This window comes from Phocoena sinus, chromosome 6 (assembly GCF_008692025.1).
Source record: "Phocoena sinus isolate mPhoSin1 chromosome 6, mPhoSin1.pri, whole genome shotgun sequence".
Classification (NCBI taxonomy): Eukaryota; Metazoa; Chordata; class Mammalia; order Artiodactyla; family Phocoenidae; genus Phocoena; species Phocoena sinus.
In genome coordinates, this window is record NC_045768.1 from 51,077,986 (window position 1) to 51,097,470 (window position 19,485).

Genomic DNA, 19,485 nt, shown 5'->3' on the forward strand with positions numbered 1-19,485 from the left:
GGGAAAATGCAATTAATGCTAGTGCTTTTATTACACTTAGCAGTTCTGGAAGCCGGATATAGACTATAAGCTAGAAAAAACCCACAGCCTAGGCTTCCCTGGTGGCGCAGTGGTTGGGAGTCCATCTGCTAGTGCAGGGGACACGGGTTTGAGCCCTGGTCCGGGAAGATCCCACATGCGGCAGAGCAACTGGACCTGGGCGCCACAGCTGCTGAGCTTGTGCTCTAGGGCCCGTGAGCTACAACTACTGAGCCCGCGTGCCACAACTACTGAAGCCCGTGTGCCTAGAGCTCGCACTCTGCAACAAGAGAAACCACTGCAATGAGATACTGCAATGAGAAGCCTGTGCACCGCAAGGAAGAATGACCCCCACTCGCCGCAATTAGAGAAAGCCCGCGTGCAGCAACGAAGACCCAACGCAGCCAAAAATGAAATAAAATAATTTTTTAAATGTATATAATGTTTTAATTTTTAAAATAAGATGAGGGAACTAGGGATATATTATTGGGTTTGAAGAAGTTGTGCATTTAATGAAGCAAATATTTAATTTCTTCAAATGCTCCCACCACTTTTCCCAATAGTGTGACTAAGTCAACTGTCTACACGTGTGCCCAGTATCTCGCTTCAGTTTATTATCAACAACTGAAATGCTTCCGAGGGCAGGCAGACAGAGGAGTGATAGCACTACAAGAAACAGCATTTGCACTCAGCAGACTGGAGAGCTGGGGGGCATCTAAAGGAGACAGACAGCCACTGTGCAATTCTAGCCAACTGTTGCCCTTTGCAGAAAAAGGTGTCATTCAATGCTGAAGCTTCTAATTTTTCAAGAGAGGCTGAGCATTCAGATTTTCAAAACCAGGGATTCTCACAATCTGTACATGTTAAATTACAAAAAAATAAAAAAGCTAATTAACACACTGGGTGGGCCTGATCAAAAGGGTATAAACGCTGGTTTAGGCTCTGAGGCACCAGCTCATGACCTCTGAAAACCCATTCTTTTCTCTCATTTTTTTTTTTTTTTACAACATCTTTATTGGAGTGTAATTGCTTTACAATGGTGTGTTAGTTTCTGCTTTATAACAAAGTGAATCAGTTATACATATACATATGTTCCCATCTCTCTTCCCTCTTGCGTCTCCCTCCCTCCCACCCTCCCTATCCCACCCCTCTAGGTGGTCACAAAGCACCGAGCTGATCTCCCTGTGCTATGCGGCTGCTTCCCACTAGCTATCTATTGGTAGTGTATATATGTCCATGCCACTCTAGTCTCAGCCCTCTTTCCCCAGGACCGTCATTCCTGGTCTGCTGCATGATGACCCCTCCTTCCACAATATCCTTTGTCATTTTTCTTTATACTCAACCTAGTCTCTGGCCACAGGCTAAGAGGACACCAGCCATGTCTTACAAGTAAAGGGATACCCTGTAGTACTTGACCTGGGGCCTGGTGCACGTCAGGAACATGAGAATGATGGTGGGTGATACCTGTGAAACCTCTCCTAGTGGATGATGGATGCATCCAGTTTTTCCTTTTCTTCCCACTTCTACCCCTACCAGCACCAGTTATAACCAGCCCTGTGTCTTACTGACTTCTCTGTTTTTAATAAATTTCCAGTTGATTCTCTCCTTACTAGGTACGTACTTCAAATATCTACAAATAATAAGTTCCACTTCAGTGTTTATATCTATTACTACTTTCTCTTGTCTCCTGGCTGGTACTTTCTGAGTCAGGTTTATAATTTCAATGAAAATGAGCATTCTTATCATGCATTTGACTTAAATGGGAATGCTTCTTGTGTTTCACAAAATATCATGCTGCTTTGTCATGAGGCTATGCGGTATTTAAAATAAAGCAACAAAAGTAACATATCCTTATTCTAATTTTACTAAGTTTAAATTTTTTCTTTATAATCCAGAATGTGTGTTGGATATTTTTTCTGTTACCAAAGACTGATTTTATTTATTCTTATGAAGTTTATTGACATATAATTTACATGCAATAAAATTCACCTTTATAAAGAATACGGTTCAGTGAGTTGTGACGAATGTATATAGTCACGTAACCATTGCCACGATCAATATATCATTGGATGTTGAATTTTAGCAAAGCATTTTTGTCACCTGTTAAGATGACAATATAGATTTTTCTTTTTTGATCTAATATGGAGCCCAGCTTCTCCAATACTGAACCAAGCTCACATTCCTGTGATGTGCCCCACTTGACCATGTATTTATTTAATGTACTGCTAAATTCTATTTGGTGGTATTTTATTGAAGGGTTCTGCATCGATATTCACAAGCCGGATTGATCTTCGGTGTGTGTGAGCATACACATGTACATGTTCACACACACTATCTTTGTGAAGTTCTGATATAAAGATCATTTTGGAATAAAAAAACTTGGAAGTTTGCCTTTTGCTCTTTGCTTAGAAAAAGCTGTAACAGTAATGTGAACATTCATCCAGGTTTACATGGGAAAGCTCCAGTTTACATCACTTGTCCCAAGTAAAACTCCCTTTAATAAATTATATGGTCACCCTACTTAATATCCTTGAATGTTGGAAGAATTTACTGAGGCCAACTGGACCTTGCACTTTGAATTTAGAAAGCATCTTCCGATAACTTTTTCATTTCTTCCATGGCTATTGATTTAAGCTCTCTCTCCTGGGAGCCACTTTGAAACAGTAAAATTTCCTAGAAATACACTTCATCTATCTCCATGGAATTTCACATAGTACCTTACAATATTTTTTGGTTATTTCTTCTTTTTGGTCTTTAATTTTGTTGACTTTTACTTTCTCTGGTGATAAGAGAACAAAAGACATACTTGTTCACCGTACAAAATTTTAAAAATAAAAACACAAACAAAATTTAAAAAATAAAAACACATACAAAGTTAAAAATTACCCATTACTCAGAAATAATTACTGTCGACACTGTCATGTGGAACATTTCAGACTTCTGGCTGCCTACAAACCTACCTTCCTACCTACACACAGCGTTTATTAATCAGTCTCTTCCCTGTTATATGGTGTGACCATCTTTTCCATATCAATAAATACATATTTACATCTTCAATTTCAATGGCGGTGAAGCACGATTATACCATGACTTTCCTATTTAAATTCCTGACAGTAGGGGATAGGTAGATGGGTTATTTTTTAAAAACTGTTTTTAACAATGCTGCATTGAACGTTAACTAACATCTTTGCATGCTCCTCCAGTTATACTGGTAGGACAGATTATTAAAAGTAGAAGTGCTAGTCAAAGATAGATATATTTAAAAACAATTTTTTGCTTATAAAAAGTCTATATTTCTTATATTTAAAAAATCAGCAAAGTAAATATTTCCTGCAATCCATTCTCCAGTGATACTTCTGTTCACATTTTGTTAGGGGTATAGCCACCAAGCCTTAGCGTATACTTTTTTTTAAACCATAAATGAGACCATATTATACATACTAATTTGTAACTTACTTTCCATATTATGCCATCTTTTCCTGCACAGCATCATTCTGTACAGCTATAAGATAGTCAATGGATAAAAGAACCATAATTTGATTAACTACTGATGTAAATGTGAGATGTTTCCAATTTTTGCTACTATAAACAATGCTACAATGAATATCACTGTCTTTAGTTTTGGCTCCATTGTTCAATTATTTCCTCAGGCTAAATTCCCAGAGGTGGAACAGCTAGATCAAAGGACTTTTACTTCAAGGCTTCTGATGAACACAAGACCCTTGAGAAATCTGCATCAATCAGCATTCCCAACAGAGTCTGAGTGCTTGCTCTCCACATGCACCTCAACCTCAACCTCAACATTTTTGTTCTTAAACTTAGGCTTAGATAACAAAAAGTGGCACTTAGGTTTGCTGTTTTTCGCATTTTTTTTTTTTTTTTAACTTTTTGGCCTCGCCCCGCAGCATGTGGGATCTTAGTTCCCTATCCAGGGATTGAAGCTGCGCCCCCTGCATTGGAAGCGCAGTCTTAACCACTGGACCGCCAGGGAAATCCCTGTTTTTTGCATTTAAAAAATTATTGGGCTTCCCTGGTGGCGCAGTGGTTGAGAGTCTGCCTGCTGATGCAGGGGACGCGGGTTCGTGCCCCGGTCCGGGAGGATCCCGCATGCCGTGGAGTGGCTGGGCCCCTGAGCCATGGCCGTTGAGCCTGCGCGTCCGGAGCCTGTGCTCCGCGACGGGAGGGGCCACGGCGGTGAGGGGCCCGCGTACCGCAAAAAAAAAAAAAAAAAAAAAAAAAAAAAAAAATTATTAATAAATTGGGTATTTTTAATGTACTTTTTGGCTCTTCACAAGTTACCAAATCACTTTATATGATCTAGTATCTATCTATAAACAGAATAGCCATAATAAATCATATTTATTTATTAAAATCTTCAGGCCTATTTTGGAGAAATAAAAAAAAAAGAAAAACATGCCTTGCATTTTTAGAAATAGCTCTGGGTGCTCTTGTTGGAATTTTGCTCTAAGTTTATTCCAAGTAAGGGAGAGCAACCATTTTTCTCCATGTTGCATTAACATGAACAGGTACCAGAACATTATAAAATGTTTTGTTGGAGCACAGAATTCAGTGTAGCACGGGTACACACCCAACTTTCCAGTATAGCATAAGCATTTTAATAGATATTTCATTATAATACAGTCTCATCTCGAACTGCTCCATGGAACAGACCGCTAAAATACTAGAGGCAGGCTAGTTTCATCACATTGTCAACATCTGTAATGTTTGAAGCATTAAAAATAAGGAGTGCAATCTTTCTCAGAGCTTTCATTTTTTTCAGGGCTTTCATTTTTAAATGAGCACCCATTATGAACAATTGTGACTGATTTCCTTTGGAGCAATAACATAGTGAACATTCGCTTTTATTTTTTTTTAACAGTTAAGAACAAATAACCTGCGAGTGAATTCAAGATAATGAGCAGTGATTGTAGCATTCCATCAAAGCATTTTTGTTTAAACGCTTAAAAACAAGATTCAGAATACATATTCCAAAAGGCAGCAAATTTAGATGGGCCTTCTCCACTTTTTCTTAAACTCTAGTTTTATTTTAAAATGCACACGTCAAATGTGTGAAATGCTTCAGTGTTTTTAAATAACTATCATTAAAGAAATCAAGGTAATTATAAATTGAAACATAAAATCAATTTTGGGGGGAAACACTGATGCTTATGTTTACATCAAGAGATCACATAATAAAGGTGAGGGCAAGAAAAGGTTTACTTTATCAGTCTTTTTACCATTATTATTTTTTGTTTTGATAAAGTATTGCCTAATCTGTCTGACCTTGCAACGCTTGATATAATGTATAAAGCAACACTCTAGCATTAAATGAAAATCCAGTAAAAAAAAGTTTATATTCCTAAAGCATTCAGTAGAAAGATACTAAAATTCTAAGGTCCTTCAACAGTACTTTGATAAAAGAATTACTAGACAAATATAGCAACTTTGGGAAACAAATCTTATCCTCCCAACTCATTCATTGAGCTATAGGCCCCCAAATATAACAGATTCTAAAACCTAGTATAAGAGATGATTAAAGCAACAGGTTAGGAAAATAAGATGACACTAAGAAATGGAAGGGCCATTTTATGGAATTAATAGTACTGTGAATTCACCCACAATGGATGGACTTTAACCGAGTAAATAGTCCCGGAAATAACCCACCACTTAGCTCCTGAATGCAATGAAAAAATGACCACTGTGGAGACTGTTTATTGTTGAGATTAGTATCATCAAAAAGCAACCAAGTTTAAAGAGAGTCAAGATAAACCGAAACATCATGACATCTCCTGACAGCGTGCTGAAACAAAGGTGATGATTTAAAAAAAAAAAAAAAAATCAGGGGAGGAATATGTCCCCAAAAAGGGATATCTATAAAGGGAGAGAGAAGAAAAAATCAGTGTCTCTGGTGTCTCCAGAGAGATGGTGCCCTGAACCAAATGCTCTGAGAATTCTCATTTGTCTGGCAGACATGGCGTTAAGTGAGTAAGGATGATCCACTGGGCTGGCATCATCTGCTGAAACCAGCCCTTCAAAGCATTCATCCGCATTTGCTTCAAATCCTCATCCTTACTTATAAGACCATTTGATGTTAACACAGGAGCTCAAGAAAGTTTACCAGCTCGTGGGAAGAAAATACACCACCTCATTGCCACAACTGTCACGGCACGCTGAGAGGTTTCCATTTTGAGTATGAATTGATCAAAGTGTCATTTCTCTTCATCAGTCTCTCTGATGATTTTGAGTAGTAAGAATCGAATCACCAGGGTCTGATCAGCCTCGCAAAATAAATTTTTTTTTAAAAAAATCAACAATTTCCCCAACAATTTCTGATATTGAAACTCCTCAGCATGGGCTATGCAGACCTTTCCTACTTTTTCAACCTCATGTAATATGACTGTGATCAACATCAACAGCTGACATTTGTTAAGTGTTTTTTTAACATCTAAGGCCCTGTTCTAAGCATTTTACTTATGAGATCTTACTAATAAAACCCCACAAGGTAAGCGAGCGTTGTTTTCTTTGTTTTACTAAATGGGGAACTAAGGCACAGAAAGGTTAAATGCTTTGCGTCATCACGTTCCCACATGAATCTCACACTTCAGTCATACTGAAATATTTGCAGGTCTTGCAAACGCCATATGCTTTTGCACACGATTGGCTTTGCCCAAAAAACCTTTCCACTTTTTCTTGTCTGACCATTTCCTATTGATTCTTCAAGACTCAGTTTAGGCAGGGCCTCCTCTGAGAAACCTTTCTAGATACCCTGACTTCCCTAAGGTAAGTTAGATGCTCCCTCTTCTGCACTCCTATTACCAATATGTATCCACTCACACCTAACACGGGGATTGTAAGAGTCTGTATGCAAATCTGTCCCCCACTGGGCTACAGGCTCTCTCACGGGCAATATCAGGGTCACTGAATAAGGCCTCATAGTCTTTCACCGCACAAATCCAGGGGGTGCCATTCATAGACTACAGAGTGATGTAAATGGTGACTCCTGGGGTTGTACGATATGGCAGCTCTGAAGGACAGTATCCCCATTGCCTTCCACAGAATTTGGCACGTTGCTAAGTGACAAATGGCCGGGACAGAGCTCACAATAAATGTGAAACGGTGCTTAACCACTGAGGTCTCCCAACCAGTTCATTACCCTACAAACCAACACTTCACAGGGTAAAGCCTAAACAACACTGTCAACCGAAAGATAAGTGCTAGTTTGCCCACTCAGAAAACCCCTGCCTCGTCTCTTCTACATCAGTTTCTTGTACATTTTCTCTAAACGCTAACAGTGAATTTAGATTTCCCTCTAAGCTTTTGATAATGGCATAATTAATCTGCAAATAAATGTGGCATTTTCACCAGAGACGCAAATAATCGTAGTGAGAGCCAGATATAAAAATCTACCCAAAAGAGTGGACTGAAATACAAATTAAGACAGTCCAACTTTTCTATTTAACGAGCACGTTCACAAAGACAGCATGATTCTAAATTCAGAAAACCAACATTCCACAACTCAGCAGAGAGAAAAAAATTACACACTGAACTTTGGCAAACATTTATGATATCTTTGATTAGAGGTTAAAAAAAAAGCTTAGGCAATACATTCTTATTATCTTTAGAAGGACACAGTTTCTGTCTTTCCATGGGTGGGAACATGGTCCTTGGTCAAAGAACCTTCTACACACAATTAGCTTTAAGAAACAGCTGGAGACTGAGGCAGGCTTCACTGAAGAGAAATTCTTTAGTCATTCAAGGTCACTATTTAGCCCTAATTCCCACAGTTGACTCCTACCTTCTATTGGCTGACTGTGCCTAACTCGGAGTGGGAAGAAGGGACAGAGAGACAAAAACGACTTGCTCTGAAATTATTCATATAAACTATGAAACCTCAGAGACTTGACAATGTGGTGGGCAGAAAAATGCTCCCCCAAAGATGTCTAAGTCCTAATCCTCCAAGCCTGTAACTATGTTATGACTGTGGCATGGGTGGGGGGGGGATAAAGTTGCAGGTGGCATTAAGGTTGCTAATCAGCTGACCTTAAAATAAGGGGCCTTTAAAGGAAAGAGAGAGACTGAACCGGGGATTGTTGGCTTTGATGGTAGAAGGAGGTCATGGGCCAAGGACTGCTGCTGGCCTCAACAATCTGAAAGACGCCAAGATAACAGATTCTTCCCTGGAGCCTCCAGAAAGAACGCAGCCCTGCTGACACCTTAACTTTAGTCCAGTGAGACCAATTTGGGGCTTCTGACCATCATAACGAAAATAATAAATCTGTGTTGTTTTAAGCCGCTACATCTGTAGGAATTTGTAACAGTAGCAACAGGAAAGGAATACAGGGAATTTCACCTGAGAGAAGAGATACATGATTTCTGTAAGTTCTATAGCAGGTGACCATTTATTCCCCCCAAGGAGAGCCAAGAGCTCCTGCAGACGACCAGATCTGATGTGGCCCTTCCCACCTCTGCCCTCAACTTAAGCCTTATCATGAAACAGAACACTTCACACCCATCTATTTTACAGAAATGGTCTGAAATACAGTCAAGTTGGTGTGGCGTTTTGAGGCTCTGTGCATACAAGATTCATAACATTTTATGAGTGCCAGAGGGACCTCAGAGAAGAACATCTGGTCCATTCCCCATAATTAATTTATAAATGATGACATCCAGGCCAGAAGGCCGCGGGTAGCACTATTCTCCAGGTTACACAGCTAGTTAATCACAAAGCCATACACGTTCTCTCTCGTTCTCCCTCTCTCTCCAATTCTCTTTCACTGCCCTATGCTACTAGTAACTAAAATTAAATGCTGGGCATACAACTAAAATGGCACTTGAGCTTTTACTTGCTTAGTCACATAAGAGGTACATTTTAAATTTTATTTCATTTTAATTTTTTTTAAAAACCTGATGTTTCTGTTACTGGGAAACTTTTAGGTATGTTTGGAACAACCTGGGAATGTGAGTCTACTTTTTCAGCTGTAAAGCTTCCGAAATCTAAATACAGATCAAGTATTTCTGATGAAAATCCAGTGTCTGAATGCGCTGTTAAGTGTAAAATACACCCTGGATTTAGAAGATCCAGTCTGAAGAAAAAATATAAAATGTATCCTTAATTTTTCATGATTCAATGTTGAAATGATAGTATTTTTGATATATTAGGTTAACTGTGGCTACTATAAAATTTTAAATTACACATGTGGCTCTCATATTCCTAACAGACAGTGATGTTCTAAAGGAATAGATTGAGATACACATGTATTTTAATTTGATACTCTACAAAATGGAAACAGCAAAAATACCAGGCATTTGTTTGATGCAAGGAAGAAATTACAGAGGGAACACATGACAGAAGAATACACATCTATATGACCAGCATCCTCAAACTTTGTAACAAGGTCACAGATAAAAGTTTTTTCTAATTTTATTTTTAATCAATTGGAATACAAGGATGATTCGAACAAAAATCACCCTTCTTAAAACATCCCTTGTTTGTTAGTTGGCTCTTAATTTACAGATAACCTTGTAAAACAAAATTGTAAACTAAGAATGAGCACACAGACTGCATAGCAGTTATTATACATTTTTAGAAATCTATTTTTTTCTACAAATGTGTCAAGCTGACAAAATGAGAATACAAGCAATTCACAAATACTTTGCATTAAATTGCCAATCCAAGCTCTCCCTATTTTCAGTCTTGGTAATGGATTAGCTATAAGTTTTTTAGAACTAGTATTACAGCACAGAGAAAGAAATGCTGATCTATCAGACAGGGGTCTCAAAAAATGTTTATGTAAAAATATCACATGGCCAAAGGCCCTACAGAAATCCCTGGAATTTGGCCTTAGGAGTAAACCAATCTATCCGACTTCCTTCTTCACGGGATTCTTTATGCACAACAGGAGTCAGTCTACCCTGGAAATATCCCCGTGTGCCAGACGACTGACCAAAGAAGTCACGGCCGTCTACACTGCCGCTCAGAGGAGGCCAGCTTCCAGAGGACACCCGGTTGCTCAGAGAAAAGGAGTATTTTGTTTTGACCCTAAGCCTCCCAGAGGTCACGCAGGATAATCTCAGCTTTGTTTTCCAAAGGCACTCTGAGGACCTGGGTCAGTGATTGTTTGAGGACCGTGGTGGACCTTGCTGAGCTCATCCTGGGATTCATCCTCAGGACTCTGGCCATCTGTAAGCCTGCTCAGATCACCTCGTTCTCCATTCCCACAGTCCGAACAGTCCAGCTTTCATACTTAAAGGCTCCACCACCAGGCAAAAAAAACACATGATTAAAACATTTTAGATAAAAGGACAATATACAATCCATATATGCAGTGTGACTGTAATTACATGAACACAGGAGAAAACAACGGCAAATGCCAACAGTGGCTAACTCTACTGGAAGGATTACATTGCTTATACTTTTCAATATTTTCCACATTTTGGTGGGGGGAAACTTGTATCACTCATACAGGCCAGTTTTCCTTTTTATTTTATTTTTATTTTTGGTACAGGGGAGTGTTAACAAATTAAAAGGGTCCATATTCCTAAGGTACTTGAAAATATCTTGAGTTAGCATGCTCCTTTGATATTAGCACCTCATACATTTTATAAACTGCTTGTAACATCATTAAGCAGAGGTATATTTATAAGTGTACATTCAAAGTGCTCCCCTGCTAATCCAAAAAACAGGATCACTACTAAAAAGTGGATCTTTTAGGAAAGTAGTCTCCAAAGTAAGATACAATAAACCTAAAACATTTCTTCTCTGAAGTACGAGTGGAAATTTCGACCATTCAATTATATTGTACGTCTAAGGTCTTGATAATACTGCATGAAAAATTAAGACTTTACATTACATGAATTTTGATCCACTTTTCTAACTTGAGTATGATATATTTCAAATTATTTCTTATAGATTTTTAAAAGTTCAGCAGGGCAGAGAGGTACAAATCACTTAGAATCTAATACGAAAGGTATCTATTTGATTGATATGTCACCTTTTAGTCATAGAGCTCCAGGCAAATGTAGCTACCATTTTCACAGAGTTTAACTGCTATACATCAAGAAGGCCATACACAAATAACATATCACTAAAAATATCTTATTTGGAGAGGAAAGAGACTGGCATTGCCAAAGTACTGTTAGTACCCACAAATCATGTATGACGGTGAAAGACTAGTGACACTCCCTTTAAAGTCAGAAAGCAGACAAGGATGCCTCCTAGCAGCTCTGTTATTTTAATATTTATTGTTTTTACAAGTGTTAGCCAAAATGGTAAACAATTATAGATAATGGAAACTGGAAAATGTAATTAACATTATTTGGAAATGACATGATAATTCACTGATAAGACCCAGTAGAAATGCTTGAAAACAATTCAGAGTCAACATACAAAATCCACAGCTTCCCTAATTTCCCGAAATAACCAGCAGGAAAATATAACAGGGTAAAAGTCACATATATAAAGGAAGAAAAAGACAGTAAACAAATAGAAATATATTTAAAGAGAGGTATACAGAGCCAACATAAAGAAGGCCATGTAACTTTACTGTGCGGCACAAAAGAAGATTTGAATTCATGAAATGAGGTACTATCCTGCTGAATGTGAAAGCTTAATTGTAAAGATTAGAATTTCTCTCCAAATAAATTCAGAAATGTAATGCAGTTACAATTATCAATAATATTTCATCAGAAATTGTCTTTAGAACTTGACAAAATTACTCCAGAGTTCCTTTAGAAGAATAAATAGCCAAGAATATTCACGAAAATTTGGAGGAAAAGGGATGAGTTAACTAGACAGAGCTCACACTATCAGATATCAAAATGTGTTATAAGCTATCGGAGTTGAAACCTGTTTTGTTCTTACCAGAAAAGAAGGTCCAAATACAGTCTGAAATTCAGCATACAATTAAAATGACATTTCAAATTAATGCAAAAAGGATGGCTTATTAAATCAGGTTCTTCAACCAGTTATTCATTTTGGAAAAGATTAAGTTGGATCCCCATCTCCTGCCTCACATAAAATTAAATTTTGGATGCAATAAAATTAAATGTGAAAAATGAAACCACACAAGTACTGGAAGAAAATTAAGGTAATATTTATATAATAATGGGATGGAAAAGAAATGTCTAAGCCTAATACAGGCCAAAATCACAGGGAAAAATATTAGATTTGATAGCATAAAAATGTTAATCTTTGAGAAAAACAAAACCACCAAACACAAAACTGAAAGGCAGGTGAATTAAACAAAATATTTGCAACATGTGGCAGAAAGGGAGTTAATAACCTTAACCAAAGAGAGTTTTTGTGAATTGATTAAAAATCTTGCTTTCAAAAACAGGCAAGTGACATAAGACAACTTACAAAGGAAATCATACCAAAAAATGCAAACATATCTAAAAGCAAATATGTGCAAATTAAAACATGACACACTGTTTTCAACATTAACGTGTCAAAGGCTTTAAAAAAGTGATCACATCCAGTGCTTTCAAGCAAACAGGAATTGGCCACTCCCACTGCTGGTCTGAATCTATATAGGTATCATTTTCCAAGAGAGAAATTCGGCAATGCACATTTAAAAAACCTAACATTCTGCAACTACACCGATCCAGTAATTGCATTTCCAGGAATTTATCCCATGGAAATGACTGCAGATGTTTAAAGCATATTTATAATATTTAATGATTAAAATACATTTCTGACACTAGTAATTTGTATACATTATGCAATGTCCACTAAAATGCAATGATTAAAAGTATTATTGAAGACTATTTAGAGACAGAAAATATATTCAAGCCATCTTAAATTTTTAAAAAGCAGCATATCACCTATGATTATGTTTTTAGAAGATGTGCAGTGAATGGACGTAGAAAAGATTGAAGGATACATACCAAAATTATTTAAATTGGTTATTCCAAATTGTGAGGTTACTAGAGGTTTTATCTTCTTTTATCACCTGTACTTTCTAAATTTTCTACATGAGCAATGTATTCCTTTTATACAAATAAATATTTAACTTTTATGCAAAGTAGATTTACAGCAAATTTTGCTGGGGGAAGACTTGTGAAGAGATGAAATAGAACTTGCAGATTTCAAGATTCACGTGGCATTATATTAGCCAGTAAGCTCAGGTACTGGACTTTATTTCTACTGAATCTTAACTGCCCCTTTCTCCATATTTTTTCCTCCCGCCTGCCCTTCCTGGGTTATTTCCCTTTTTAAAAAAATGTCCATTTCCTCCTTTATTTTCACTAAAAAAACAAAAGAACTACCTTGTTTGTTTTGGACATAGTTTGCCAGCCTCATTTTTATATCCCAGAGGCTAATGATCCTACCTTTCACAACACCCCTTCAAACTTTCTAATCTCACCCAACCACACTCTATTACATTGAACGTAACATACAATAGAACCCTTGTCTGCATGCACTCCAGATACGACCCCTTTCCACCTCTTCCACAGCAATATCCATTCCTTCTATAGCCTTTCTCAAGTACTATCATGAAAACAGTATGAAAGATAGTTATAAACAGAACCTGCAATAGCCCCTCATCTTTAAGTCAGCTCAAAGCAAACCCACCAACTAATCACTGAATTGGGATGTAAAATCAAACGAAACCTCAAAAGCACATCTAGTATCTAGTCTGGCCCCTGACCCTTAAGGCAGGGAAAGCACTACTCTGGCCTTTTGATAGGTGAGGTAAGAGAAACCCGGAGAGGAAGAACTGGCTAAAATTTTAACACACGGTTAACTAGTGGCAAAAGGAGGAATGAAACTCTGGTCTTATGTTCCTAGAAACGTTAAGTTTTCTAGAGCATCAGGTCACATGAATCTTTTAAAAAAGGAGGCGTGGGAAGAGGAAGGGAAGGAAGGGAGGGAGGGAGGGAGAAGAGGAGGGAGGGAGGGAGGAAAAAGAGAAAAGGCAAAGAAAAAAAAGGACACCAAATCATATTCCAATGGCTATGGATGAATGAATTACCTACACATGTTTTCACAAATGCTAAGTTAAAAAACAACATCCTGGGAGAAAAGAAAGTCCTCGTGCACTGCTGATGGGATTGTAAATTGCTGCAAGCACTATGGAAAACATTATGGAGGGTACTCAAAAAATTAAAAATAGAATTACCATATGATCCAGCAATTCCACATCTGAGAATATACCTGAAGGAAATGAAAACACTATGTTGACTAGCAATCCCACTCCTGTGCATATATCTGAAGAAAACCGTAATTCGAAAAGATACGCGCACCCCAGCGTTCACTGCAGCACTATTTACAACAGCCAAGACATGGAAGGCACCTAAATGTCCATAGACAGAGGAATGGATAAAGAAGATGTGCTACATATACACAATGGAATATTACTCAGCCATAAAAAGAAGAATGAATGCCTTTTGCAGCAACATGGATGGACCTAGAGATTATCATACTCAGTGAACTGTCAGATATCCTATGATATCACTTATATGTGGAACCTAAACAAATGATACAAATGAACTTATTTACAAAACAGAAACAGACTCACAGACTTCAAAAAAACTTAAATTAGGAGTTTGGGATTAACATATACACACTACTATATATAAAGTAGACAACCAACAAGGACCTACTGTATAGCACAAAGAACTCTACTCAATATTCTGTAATAACCTATATGGGAAAAGAATCTGAAAAAGAATGGATATATGTATAACTGAATCACTTTGCTATACACCTGAAACTAACACAGTATTGTAAATCAACACTACTCCAATATAAAATAAAAATTAAATTAGAAAAAAACACTATGTTGAAGAGATAGCTGCACCCCCATGTTCACAGCAGTCTTATTCACAGTAGCCAAAACATGAAATCAACCTAAGTGTCCATTGACAGATGAATGGATAAAGACCTTGTGATATATATCACACATACATACAACAGAATATTATTCAACCATAAAAATGGAGGCAATCATGCCATTTGTGACAACATGAATGAAACTTGAAGGCTTTATGCCAAGTGAAAAGTCAGAGAAAGACAAGTGCTATAGATCTTTCATACATGTGGAATCTAAAAGAAAAAGAAAAAAACAAACTCAAAGAAAAAAAGCTGAGATTTGTGTTTACCAGAGGTAGGGCGTGGGGTAAGGGGGAATTGTGTGAAGGTAGTCAAAAGGTACACACTTCCAGTTATAAGATAAATAAGTACTGGAGATATGTAATCTATAGCATAATGAGTATAGTTAACACTGTTGTGTGTTATATTTGAAAGCTGTTAAGAGAGTAGATCTTAAGAGCTCTTATCATAAGGAAAAAACCATTTTCTTTTTTTTTTTTGTACCTATATGGGATAATGAATGTTAACTAAACTTACTGTGGTAATCATTTTACAATATATGTAAGTCAAAACATTATGCTGTACATCTTCAACTTATACACTGCTGTATGTCAATGATATCTCAATAAAACTGGGTAAGGCAGGGAACCACAACTTCCTGCCCTTCCCCTAGCTCTAGGAGTAACCTAACCTCTCTGGGCCTAGGTTACTCATTTTAGAGCAAACTGAACTTGAAGGTCTCTAATACTGTACAGTGTAAGTCCACTTCCATTAAAGTATGAAATTATAACCTATGAGCAACACAGAAAACAACATACGTTCAATTCAATGAACAGTTATTGGGCATCTACTATGGGCAAGATACCCTGACAGATACTGTGGGGATATCGCTTTGGCCTCTATCTATGTAACCAATATAGCACCATAAAATTTTAGAGCTGGGAAGGCCTGAATTGTATAAATTAGCAAACAAGCACAAAGTGTTGGCATATACTGAAATATTAAACTTCTAATACATTTGTAAAGTTAAAGAAAAGTTATTCCATATATTATACATATGTAAATTTACATATATATTTATATATATATAAATGTCAGACTATCATATCCTTTAATAACTCTTAAAGACTAGACAAGGAGGTGGGGAATTTGGCAGTGTCAGAAATGTACTTTTTAAAGACTTCCTGACGTGAAATTCACGTACCACAGAAGGAACCATGTTAAAGTGAACAACTCAGTGGCACTTGGTACAGTCACAGCGTTGTGTAGCCACCACCTCCACCAGTTCCAAAACTTCTCCCGCAGTGCGGCAGTACATCCCACATGCACCCCCCGCTCCTGACCTTTTCCCAGCGAAGCCTTTGATTCCTGGAGGAATTTCTGAAGTCATTCAACATAACTGGGTGACTCATTCTACTCCAGAACCATTTAACAAATGTCCATCTAGGTCTCTATCAGTAAAGTGAAGAGCCATGCAATCACTTAGAAAAGCCAATCAATAGAACCATCCATGAGAGCTAATGAATCACGTTTTTCAACAGCCAGACATTTATTATCTGAATTATTCACTGTGTCTACGCTCTCATTTCAATCTCCCTTTGTGAGAGTCTGCACAGAGTCCTTACAGTGTGTCTGGGGCCCAAGCTCACAAGAGGCCAGTTCACGGGCTCTCTACCTAGGACCCCCCCTTTTGCAGGCAGAGTTTATTACAGAGATGTTTGCACGCATCTGAAACCAACAATTACGGGTACACTTTACAATTACGGGTACGCTTTACAATTACCATATTTACATATTCCCTTAGAAATATTTATTGTGCTAATTGTAAAATTACAACTATAGGCAGACCTCAGAGATAGTGCAGGTTCAGTTCCAGAACATCACAATAAAATGAATATTGCAATACAGTCGCACGAAGTTTTTGGTTTCCCAGTGCATATAAGAGTTATGTTTACGCTAGACTGTAGTCCATTAGGTGTGCAGTAGCATTATGTCTTAAAAAAATGTACATTTCAATTCTAAAATATTTTATTGCTAAAAAATGCTAACCATCATCTGAGCCTTAGTGAGTTATAATCTTTTTGCTAGTGGAGGTTTGAAATATTGCAAGAATTACCAAAATGTGACATGAGAAACAAAATGAGCAAATAAATGCTGTTGGAAAAATGACCCATAGACTCGCTTGATGCAGGGTTGCCACAAACCTTCAATTTGTAAAAAATGCAGTATCTTGGAAGTACAATAAAGTGAAGTGCAATGAAACGAGGTATGCCTGTACCAGCATCTTCTGAGGGTTTATCATGCTCCTGACACAGGTCAAAGTGCTTTCAATACATTATTTCATTTAGTCCTGACGAAGGTTATAAGGAGACTGGGGCTTGGAGAGATTAAGTGACTTGTCCCCAGATCATCCACTTTATATGTGGAGAGCCAAAATGAAAAAGATGATCCATGTGACGTAAGAGAAAAAAAAAAAAAGTGCTCTGATCTGCTAGGCATAGTCCTTCCCTGAGACTGCACTGCCAGTAATTATCCCAGAACCATTTCTATCAAGAATTCCCACGGCAGCTGGGATAAACCAAAGCCACATGGCTTAACTGTGAAAGACACTCCCAGGCAGTACTGTGGAGAAGGAACAGAGGTTCAGCTCCTCGGATATTCCAACTGTTCGTTATCAGCAGAAATACATTAGCAAACATTGGTTTCAATCCACGTCAAAGACATTTTCACTTATCCCTATGAAAATATTCAAACATGTTCCTGCCGTGCTCAAGACCGCATCTCTTCCCGGGTGCCACCTCCAGTACTCCCAATCCCCCTTACGCTGGACTATTGGTTTTCCCACAGTTCTCATCACCATCTAATACACTACACCGCTGACTTACGGACTGTGCATAGTTTTCCTCTGTGCTAGAACGCAAGCTCATTGAGAATGGCGGAATCTTTGTTTTATTCACTGCTGTGTCCCCCGTGCTAAGAAACACAATGGCCTAAACCACAGTTGCAGTGCTTTCCTCTTCCTCACAAAAGTAGATGATGGTATCTATTCAAAACACTTTCTAACATGTCACCAAAAACTGCTAAATGCTGCTAAATATTTCGCAAACTTGAGTGGAGACACTGACACATCCATACATGAATTCAACAGCTATGTCACTGAGGAGAAGGCTGTAATTATGGAATCATAGAAATATCACTGACAGACGGGAGGGGGTTTTCTTGTTGCTACGCCTTACCCAGGGAATTATATGAAGTGTTCAGTAAGTCAGTATGACTGACAGGTGATCGGAGCATGCAATTCAAGCCATGATTCCTCAACTCTCAGGCACAGGGCTGGGGAGTACTGGGGTGGGAGGCCAGGGCAACGAAAGCAGGATGTTTAATTTCAAACACTGATCTTTACAACGGAAGTCACTACATATTTGGAAATGTTTTAAAATGCTCATTATTTCTGCAAAGGAAACTAGAGAAAATCATATGATAAACTAGTACGGCAGAGCATGAGTTAATAATTGTTTTCACTTATTAAACATTTTACTAGGTACCAGGCACTGTTTTGAGGCCTTCACGTATATCACATCATCTGAATAACCTCACAACCACTCTGTGATGTAGGTACTATTACTATTTTATAGATAATGAAACTGAGGCTCAGTGGGGTTGCCTAACCTGCTTGGGACCACACAGCTACTCAGTGATGGAGCTGGGATCAAAACCAGAAGTCACACTCCAGGTTAGTGGTTCTCAACAGGGAGTGTTCTGTTCCCCAGGTGCTATTTGGCAATGTCTGGAGATGTTTTTTGTTGTCACAACTGGAGCGAAGGTGCTGCTGGCATCTAGTGGGTAGAAATGCTGCAAAACTTCCTATAATACAGAGGACAGCTCCACAACAAAGAATTATCAACAGTGCTAAGGCTGAGAAACCTTGCTCTAGAGCTAAAACTCTTAGCCACTGTTCTCAAAGTCTGAGAAACACCACCATTGATTGATACAAGGACTAAAGGAGGAAAATTAAGTATAACGTGCCAGTAATAGGCAGTTATAAGTTATTATATAAAAGAAGGATATTTGTTTCCTGAGAAGGTTGTAGCAGATGACAACAAACTTGGTGGCTTCAAATGACAGAAATTTATTCCTTCATGGTTCTGGAGCCCAGCCATCCAAAGCCAGTATTCCTGTGCTGAAATCAACGTGTTGGCTGGGCCATACTCCCTCTGGAGGTGCTAGGGAAGACTCTGTCCCTTGCCTCTCCCAGCTGCTGGCTGCTACCAGCACTGGCACTCCTTGGTTGATGGTCATGTCATTTCAGTCTGCTTCCATCCTCACATCACCGTCTCCTCTCTGTGCCTCTGTGTAATCCCCCTGCCTCTCTCCTATTAGGCTACTGTGATGACATTTAGGGCCCACCTAGATAATCCAGGATAATCTCCTCATCTCAAGATCCTTAATTTAATCACATCTGCAAAGCCTCTTCTTTTTTAGATAAAGTAATATTTATAGGTTGCAGGGATTAGGGCATGGATATCTTTGGAGGGCCATTTTTCAGCCTACTACAAGTAGATAAGCACACTCCCATTTTACCCATGGTGGAGTTTTAAGTCATGTGCCCAAGGACATATGGCTAACAAGCAGTGGAGGTGGGATTTGAACCTCGC

General features: G+C 38.2%; 2 protein-coding genes across 3 annotated transcripts in view; both read right to left on the reverse strand.

Moving 5' to 3' along the window:
• Window positions 1-19,485, reverse strand: part of PIP5K1B (phosphatidylinositol-4-phosphate 5-kinase type 1 beta) — a 324,986-nt gene that overhangs the window by 266,476 nt on the left and 39,025 nt on the right. The gene's annotated exons all lie outside the window — the stretch shown is intronic.
• Window positions 1-19,485, reverse strand: part of FAM122A (family with sequence similarity 122A) — a 73,740-nt gene that overhangs the window by 15,670 nt on the left and 38,585 nt on the right. The gene's annotated exons all lie outside the window — the stretch shown is intronic.